Source organism: Salmo trutta, chromosome 9 (genome assembly GCF_901001165.1).
Source record: "Salmo trutta chromosome 9, fSalTru1.1, whole genome shotgun sequence".
Lineage (NCBI taxonomy): Eukaryota > Metazoa > Chordata > Actinopteri > Salmoniformes > Salmonidae > Salmo > Salmo trutta.
The window spans coordinates 18,959,534-18,968,890 of record NC_042965.1 but is presented as its reverse complement, the minus strand read 5'-3'; positions in this window follow the sequence as shown (position 1 = coordinate 18,968,890).

Genomic DNA, 9,357 nt, shown 5'->3' with positions numbered 1-9,357 from the left:
AGGGTAGGCAACAACATTTGAACACGGAGGCCCCCCAGGGCTGTGTGCTTAGTCCCCTCATGTACTTCCTGTTCACTCACGACTGTGTAGCCGCACACGACTCCAACACCATTATCAAGTTTGCTGATGACATGACAGTGGTAGGACTGATCACCGACGACAATGAGGCAGTCTATAGGGAGGAGGTTAGAGACCTGGCAGTGTGGTGCCAGAACAACAACCTCTCCTTCAACGTCAGCAAGACATAGGAGCTGATCGTGAACTACAGGAAATGGAGGTTGCGAGCATGCTCCCATCCACATCGATGGGGCTGTAGAGCGGGTCGAGTCCTTCAAGTTCCTCGGTGTCGACATCACAAAGGAATTACATGGTCCACACACCCACACAGTTGTAAAGAGGACACAACAGCGCCTCTACCCCCTCAGGAGACTGGGCCCTCAGAGCCTCAAAAGGTTCTACAGCTGCACCGTTGAGAGCCTCTTGATTGACTGCATCACCGCTTGGTACGGCAACTGCAAGGCACCTGACCGGAAGGTGCTACACAACGCAGAGGGTGGTGAGTATGGCCCAGTACATCACTGGGGCCGAGCACCCTGCCATCCAGGACCTCTATATCAGGCAGTGTCAGAGGAAGTCCCCCAAAATTGTCAAAGACTCCAGCCACCCAAGCCATAGACTATTCTCTCTGCTACCACACGGCAAACGGTACCAGTGCACCAAGTCTGGAACCAACAGGATCCTGAACAGCTTCTACTCCCAAGCCATAAGACTGCTAAATAAGACTGTTAAATAGCTAATCAAATGGCTACCCAGACTACCTGCATTGACACTTTTTTGCACTAACTCTATGCACACACACTGGACTCTACTCACACAATCACACATACTTACACTGACACACCAAAACAAAGCCTAACATAAGGACAACTCAGAGAATGGTATTATTTTCTTCTGAAATGTTATTCATATCATGTTTCTTTAGACCTGTCGAAAATAAATAATGGATTTATTGTGAAGGTGTAGGCTACATTACATGGATTTATTAGACTTTTTAAAATGGCTCGTAGGCTATGTGTGGAGCCAGGAGATGCTAAATGTGTTTATGTTAATTAACAGTGAATTACCATGAGACCGACAGTTATTTGCTTGACAATCACCGGCTGATGAAATTTCGTGACCGCCACAGACCTAGGTACTGTGTATATATATATATATATTCAATCAGTGACGTCACTCGCTCTGAGACTTGAAGTAGGGTTTCCCCTTGTGTTGCAAGGGCCGTGGCTCTTGTGGCGAGATGGGTAACGATGCTTCGGTGGGTGTCAGTTGTTGATGTATGCAAGGGTCCCTGGTTTGAGCCCGGGTTGGGGTGAAGAGAGGGACGGAACCTACACTGTTACATTGATGCTGTTGACCCGGATCATTGGTTGCTGCGGAAAAAGGACGATGTCAAAGGGGGGGTGAGTGTAACTGATGTGAAATGGCTAGTTAGTTAGCGGTGGTGCGCGCTAATAGCATTTCAATCAGTGACATCACTTGCTCTGAGACTTGAAGTAGGGTTTCCCCTTGCGTTGCAAGGGCCACGGCTTTTGTGGCGCGATGGGTAACGATGCTTCGTGGGGTGTCAGTTGTTGATGTGTGCAAGGGTCCCTGGTTCGAGCGAAGAGAGGGACGGAACTTACACTGTTACACATACATACACTATATATATATATATATATATATATATATATATATATATATATATATATATATATCTTTAACACTGCATTGTTGGAAAAGTAAGTAAGCATTTCACTGTTACTCTATACCTGTTGTTTACAAAGCACCCAACAAATAAATAGTATTTTATTTGTAAAATGCACTCTATAGGTCGTTAAACATCACAATAAGGAGCAGAGCATTCGATTTGCTTTCTGGTGGGCAAGGAGACCCCCAGCTCTGTTAAAACCATTGACAACTGCTTGGCGTTTTCAAGGGACTGTTAAATACGTTTGAACTATCTGGTTGTGATATACTGTAGTCCACCTCTTGAAGAGCATAGTCAGAAATGAACATTTCCAATTATTCTATGTGAAACAATTGCGTATATTTAGCTCTATCATCAGAGTTATACCGCAAGTAATTAACTGCATGCTAATGATTAGAAAACATAATTGAATCATATAATTTCAGATACGTGAGGGTAGCTTCATGATATCTCTCAATATTGGCCACCATTAATTGGATATTTTAGAGATATAATATAAAAGTGAACTATAACTGACAAGAATGAGTGGTTTAGGTTAATTTCCCATCCTTTGTGGGCTCTACCTGTCCAGCCTGGCCTGATAGACTAGACGTAACATAGTAAAAGTAAATCCGGGATCCCCAAATTAGTATATGTTACGATTGGTATGGTTACATAAGACAGATGGTTACTTAGGCAAAAATGAGAGTAGGGTGTTTGGTCGGGTGGGCGAGTAACGTGAATGTCTAGGAATGTCTTGCGAGTCCAAATCTCATCACGGACAACTTTAGTATTTTAGCCAATTAGCAACTTTTCAACTACTTACTACTTTTTAGCTACTTTGCAACTATTTAGCATGTTAGCTTCCCCTTCCCCTTCCCCTAACCCTAACCCTAACCCTTTTAGCTAACCCGTCCTCTAACCCTAACCTTAACCCTTTAACCTAACTCCTAAACTTAACCCTAACCCCTAACCCCTAGCCTAGCAAGAATTCATAACATATCATATGTTTTGCAAATTCGTAATATATAGTCTGTTTAGCAAATTCGTAACATATAGTACATTTTGCAAATTCGTAACATATTATAAGAAATGGGTGATGGACATCCACAAATGAATATATACCATACAAAACATTACATGTCATACTAAATGGAGTGTCTCAGATTTATCTACAGAATAATACAAAATGTTCTCAGACCAGGCAGCAGCGTCAAGCAGCAGAACCATGCATTTGCTGATGTAGGCTACAGTTAGCTAATGTTTACTTTGCAAGCTCCCAGTAGAAATGTTGTACAGTTGGCTAAACATAGTGGTAAGTAAACGTAGTGTATATTTTCTCCAATGTAGGCCTACCTAGTGAAGTTAGCGAACATTATCCCCTTTTCAACATTTTCAACAGTGTTTCGTCACGATTGCTTTGTGATTTATAATTTTGTGCATTGTGCAATTAAAGTTGCATAGCTGAATGCATGCATAATCTATCAATTTTACATATTTTGTTGCATGCTATGCTAATTATTTAATCAGCTGCATCCTCAGTGGGAATGGAGTTTCTGAGCTGTCTTTTCAATCAAAGATAATTTCATTAGAATGTTCTAAGACGTTTTCAACGCGTGTATAGTGAGATATCAGGCGACCACACCGTTTGTACACCAATACACTTGCTTAGGACGGCATTATAATAAAATGAGTCATCAGGGTGAGACAATTTGAACCTTTTGGCTTTCCATAAATCTGAGAGCAAAGTTTATTGGTGAGAGGCTTCATGAATCATCCACCCAAGTCTTTCCTTAGCGACAAACCATTCACTCTTCACTGACAGTATTGCGAGGCGTACCTGCGCTACACCTGTCCATGCTTTTAAATCGAGCGGAAACAGAGAAGTCGTCTCACACAAATTAAAATATCAGTCAGAGACAGATGTGATACAACTGTTTAAAAGTAAAAGCATTTCAGTTTTAAACAGTCATTTCAATTCTCTGGACTTTCTTGCTGATGTTCTTCTGCTTAGACAGGTAAGTGGTTTTACTTTGTGATTGATAATTTTGTGCAATGTGCAATTAAAGTTGCATAACTGAATGCATGCTTTTTACATTAGCATGTGATGTTCAGAACTAGCATACCCACCGCAAACTTCCGATGAATTTACTAAATTACTCACGATTAACGTTCACAAAATACATAACAATTATTTTAAGAATTATAGATACAGAACTCCTTTATGCAATCGCGGTGTCAGATTTTAAAATAGCTTTTCGGCGAAAGCACATTTTGCAATATTCTGAGTAGATAGCTCGGCCATCACAGGCTAGCTAATTTGACACCCACCAAGTTTGGCGCTCACTAAACTCAGAATTACTATTAGAAAAATTGGATTACCTTTGCTGTTCTTCGTCAGAATGCACTCCCAGGACTTCTACTTCAAATCAAATCAAATCAAATGAAATGTATTTATGAAGCCCTTTTTACATCAGCAGATGTCACAAAGTGCTATACAGAAACCCAGCCTAAAACCTCAAACAGCAAGCAATGCAGATGTAGAAGCACAATAAACTCTTACACGTTTATGAATAACCATGCACTAATTCTAAACCCCTGAAGGCGTTCATTCCATGTTTATCCCTTGTTTTCATTTTGAAAATGTGTCTTAAAACATCTTGAAAAGATTACAATTAAATTCCTATTCTCAAGAAAAAGTCTGCATAACATGTTGAAAAGTCATTTTACTACTCAACAATCCACTATTTTGACGCATCACATAAACAATGTCAAAGTGGATTGAGTTCTGGGTTTTGGGCCAAGAGCTCCAATAAAAGTATTCTGGAATGCTAGCGGGTAACAGTTGAAACATAGCTAGTCAGTGTGAGTCAGTGCTATTGTGTCACGTCGTGTGTGTTGGTGGCAGGGAAGTCAGGCGCAGGAGAAACAAACTTGGTGTAACTGGAGTAGTTTAATAAAGTTAAAAACAAACTCCAAAACCAACGTACATAATACAATAAACATGGGTACAATAACCCGTCACGCACCAATCCAGCAACACGAGCACATAACAACAAACAATCTCTGACAAGGACATGAGGGGAAACAGAGGGTTAAATACACAACATGTAATGAATGGGATTGGAACCAGGTGTGTAGGAAGACAAGAAAAAACCAATGGAAAATGAAAAATGGATCAACAACAAATGTTGTTTTGGTTCCAAATAATCCATAGTTATATTCAAATAGCTCAGTTTTGTTTGTGCGTTCAGGTCTCTATCCGAAGGGTGACGTGCGAGCGCATTTCATGACAAAGAATTTCAAAATATTCCATTACCGTACTTCGAAGCTTTATGCTATTTTTCTCGTAAAATAGCGATAATATTCCAACCCGGCGACGTTGTATTCATTCAAAGGCTGAAAGAAAAAAATGGAGTAGTCTCGTGGACGTGCATCTCCAGTGTCACTGTTCCCAGCCTGACCACTCACAAAATCTCCTGCTGTTCTTCGCCCAGAGACAGGAGACACGTCATTCCACTTTCTGGCGCCTTCTGAGAGCCAATGGAAGCCTTAGAAAATGTCACGTTACAGCAGAGATGCTGCATTTTCGATAGAGATGCAACAGAAGGACAAGAAATTGTCAGACAGGGCACTTCCTGTATGGAATCTTCTCAGGTTTTGGCCTGCCATATGAGTTCTGTTATACTCACAGACACCATTCAAACAGTTTTAGAAACTTTAGAGTGTTTTCTATCCAAATCTATTAATTATATGCATATTCTCGTTTCTGGGCAAGAGTAGTAACCAGTTTAAATCGGGTACGTGTTTTATCCGGCCGTGCAAATACTGTCCCCTAGCCCCAACAGGTTAAACCACTGCTAATGTCTCCAGTCATATAAAATGTAGTAGGATTGCATGAAATGTTTATCAAAGGCCAAATTTTTCCTGTGCAAAGGAAAGAAATGTCTCTGATATAGCTTATAGGCCTATGCCACTACGCGCTCATTAATAGCCTAAACTACTCATCACATTAGGATTAGGAGGCTTACATTAGTCTGCTAATGCGATGATAGATGCATGCAATCCTTTGTTATTGTCATGACGTGGCCCTTTCTGGGTATAGATCGTGGCATCCCCCTCTCTCTCTCTCCTACACCCAGGTTCTGTTATCTCAGGTCGTAAATTCCTGGAGGAGACTCTCTCCCGCTGGCCATGCAGAAAGAGACACATAGAGAGAACAAAGGATTTCACATGGCAAACTCCTAAATCCCCAAAATGAGGATTTGATACAAAATGTCCACTTGTGAGAAGGTGGGAATGGTCCGACACTTAATGGACGGGTATGACGAGTGTGATTCATTTGGTGACCTCAGAGAGGACAGGAAACACACATGACTATATCTCTGAATATTTACATTTCTCAATTATGGGGTTTGCATCTAATTCTTGTATAAAATGAATGAGTAAAGATGAAACTGTTTGTGAAATGATGTAAGGTGATATTAAACCTTTAATGAAAAAGAATTGTATTCCCTTTAAAGTTTAACTAAGTCATTGGCCCGCCCCCGTGAGCACAGACATGATCTGGCGTCATGGAACAAACCTTTTCTACTGTTATGAATAAAACCCCTCCTGAAGAAATCCTCTTCAGACCACGCGTATGTAACAGTTTACCTTCCGTCCCTCTCCTCGCCCCTACCTGGGCTCGAACCAGGGACCCTCTGCACACATCGACAACAGCCACCCTCGAAGCATCGTTACCCATCGCTCCACAAAAGCCACGGCACTTGCAGGGCAAGGGGAACAACTACTTCAAGGTCTCAGAAAGCGAGTGACGTCACCGATTGAAACGCTATTAGCGCACACCCTGCTAACTAGCTATCCATTTCACATCAGTTACACTCACCCCCCTTTTCCGCAGCAACCAGTGATCCGGATCAACAGCATCAATGTAACAGTTTAGCTTCTGTCCCTCTCCTCGCCCCGACTTGGGCTCAATCCAGTGACCCTCTGCACACATCAACAACTGCCTCCCACAAAGCATCGTTACTCATCCCTCCACAAAAGCCACGGCCCTTGCAGAGCAAGGGGAACAACTACATCAACGTCTCAGAGCGAGTGATGTCACCGATTGAAACGCTATTAGCATGCATCCCGCTAACTAGCTAACCATTTCACATCAGTTACACGTACCTTGATTGGAGTAGACGTACTGACTACTGTCTGGGTTCAGGTCTTGACGTTCAAAAAGTTTTTTTTGCTTTTTCTGACAGTTCTTTTCTTATCTCCTTGGTGTTTCATGATTGCGGGTAATCTGTTTTTTTTAAATCCAGTTGTCTTTCCTGCCTTGTTAGAGCAGCCAAATACGGCACAGAAATTGACCATGGTAATGAATCAACTAGTTTTAGGCACTGTTATCTTATAACTTGGGGTAGCCACTCAGCTGTTGTTGTTGAAAGAATTGATGCGGTGGTCTTCCAACATGGCCGCTAAAAGCCATCATACAGTGCCTTGCAAAAGTATTCACCCCCTTGGCATTTTTCACCCCGCTACCACTTTGAAGATGCAAAATGATTTTTATTGTGAAACAAACAAGAAATTACACAAAAAACGGAAAACTTGAGCGTGCATAACTATTCACCCCCCCAAAGTCAATACTTTGTAGAGCCACCTTTTGCAGCAATTACAGCTGCAAGTCTCTTGGGATATGTCTCTATAAGCTTGGCACATCTAGCCACTGGGATTTTTGTCCATTCAGGCAAAGCTGCTCCAGCTCCTTCAAGTTGGATGGGTTCTGCTGGTGTACAGCAATCTTTAAGTCATACCACAGCGCCTCAGTTGGATTGAGGTCTGGGCTTTGACTAGGCCACTCCAAGACATTTAAATGTGTCCCCTTTAACCACTAAAGTGTTGCTTTAGCAGTATGCTTAGGGTCATTGTCCTGTTGGAAGGTGAACCTCCATCCCAGTCTCAAATCTCTGGAAGACTGAAACAGGTTTCCCTCAAGAATTTCCCTGTATTTAGCGCCATCCATCATTCCTTCAATTCTGACCAGTTTCCCAGTCCCTGCCAATGAAAAAACATCCCCACAGCATGATGCTGCCATCGCCATGCTTCACTGTGGGGATGGTGTTCTCGGGGTGATGAGAGGTGTTGAGTTTGTGCCAGACATAGCGTTTTCCTTGATGGCCAAAAAGCTCAAGTTTAGGCTCATCTTACCAGAGTACTTTCTTCCTTATGTTTGGGGAGTCTCCCACATGCCTTTTGGCGAACACCAAACGTGTTTGCTTATTTTTTCTTTAAGCAATGGCTTTTTTCTGGCCACTCTTCCGTAAAGCCCAGCTCTGTGGAGTGTACGGCTTAAAGTGGTCCTATAGACAGATACAATCAATCTCCACTGTGGAGCTTTGCAGCTCCTTCAGGGTTATCTTTGGTCTCTTTGTTGCCTCTCTGATTAATGCCCTCCTTGCCTGGTCTGTGAGTTTTGGTGGCAGCCCTCTCTTGGCAGGTTTGTTGTGGTGCCATATTCTTTCCATTTTTTAATAATGGATTTAATGGTGCTCCGTGGGATGTTCAAAGTTTCAGATATTTTTTTATAACCCAACCCTGATCTGTACTTCTCTACAACTTTGTCCCTGACCTGTTTGGAGAGCTCATTGGTCTTCATGGTGCCGCTTGCTTGGTGGTGCCCCTTGCTTAGTGGTGTTGCAGACTCTGGGGCCTTTCAGAACAGGTGAATATATACTGAGATAATGTGACAGATCATGTGACACTTCGATTGCACACCGGTGGACTTTATTTAATTAATTATGTGACTTCTGAAGGTAATTTATTGCACCAGATCTTATTTAGGGGCTTCATACCAAAGGTGGTGAATACATACGCACACACCACTTTTCCATTTTACATTTTTTTAAACAAGTTTTTTTTTTCATTTCACTTCACCAATTTGGACTATTTTGTGTATGTCCATTACATGAAATCCAAATAAAAATCTATTTAAATTACAGGTTGTAATGCAAAAAAAAAATTAAACCGCCAATGGGGGTGAATACTTTTGCAAGGCACTGTACGTCAACTGGTAACCCTCTATAATCAAGTGCTGCTAAGAAGGACCTGGTTAAACTACAGCTGGCCAAGAACAGAGCGGCATGTTTTGCTCTTCATTGTAATCAAAGGGCTAATATCAATAATATGCATGCCAGTTTATCTTGGCTAAGAGTTGAGGAAAGACTGAAAGCATCACTTTTTGTTTTTATAAAAAACATGAATGTGTTGAAAATTCCAAATTGTTTGCATCGTCAACTTACACACAGGACTGACACACACACTTACCAGACATACCACCAGGGGTCTTTTAAAAGTCCCCAGGTCCAGAACAAATTCAAGGAAACGTACAGTATTATACAGAACCATGATTGCATGGAACTCCCTTCCATCTCATATAGCGCAAGTGAACATCAAACCTGGTTTCAAAAAACAAATAAAGCAATACCTCACAGTACAATGGCTCTCCCCCATGTAACCTAATTTTGTGTGAACAGTATGTACTGACATGTATAGTATGTGTAACTGATAAATGCACACACACTACATGTTAACGTTTTTAAATGTATGTAAATTGTAAAGTATTATGTCTGTAATGT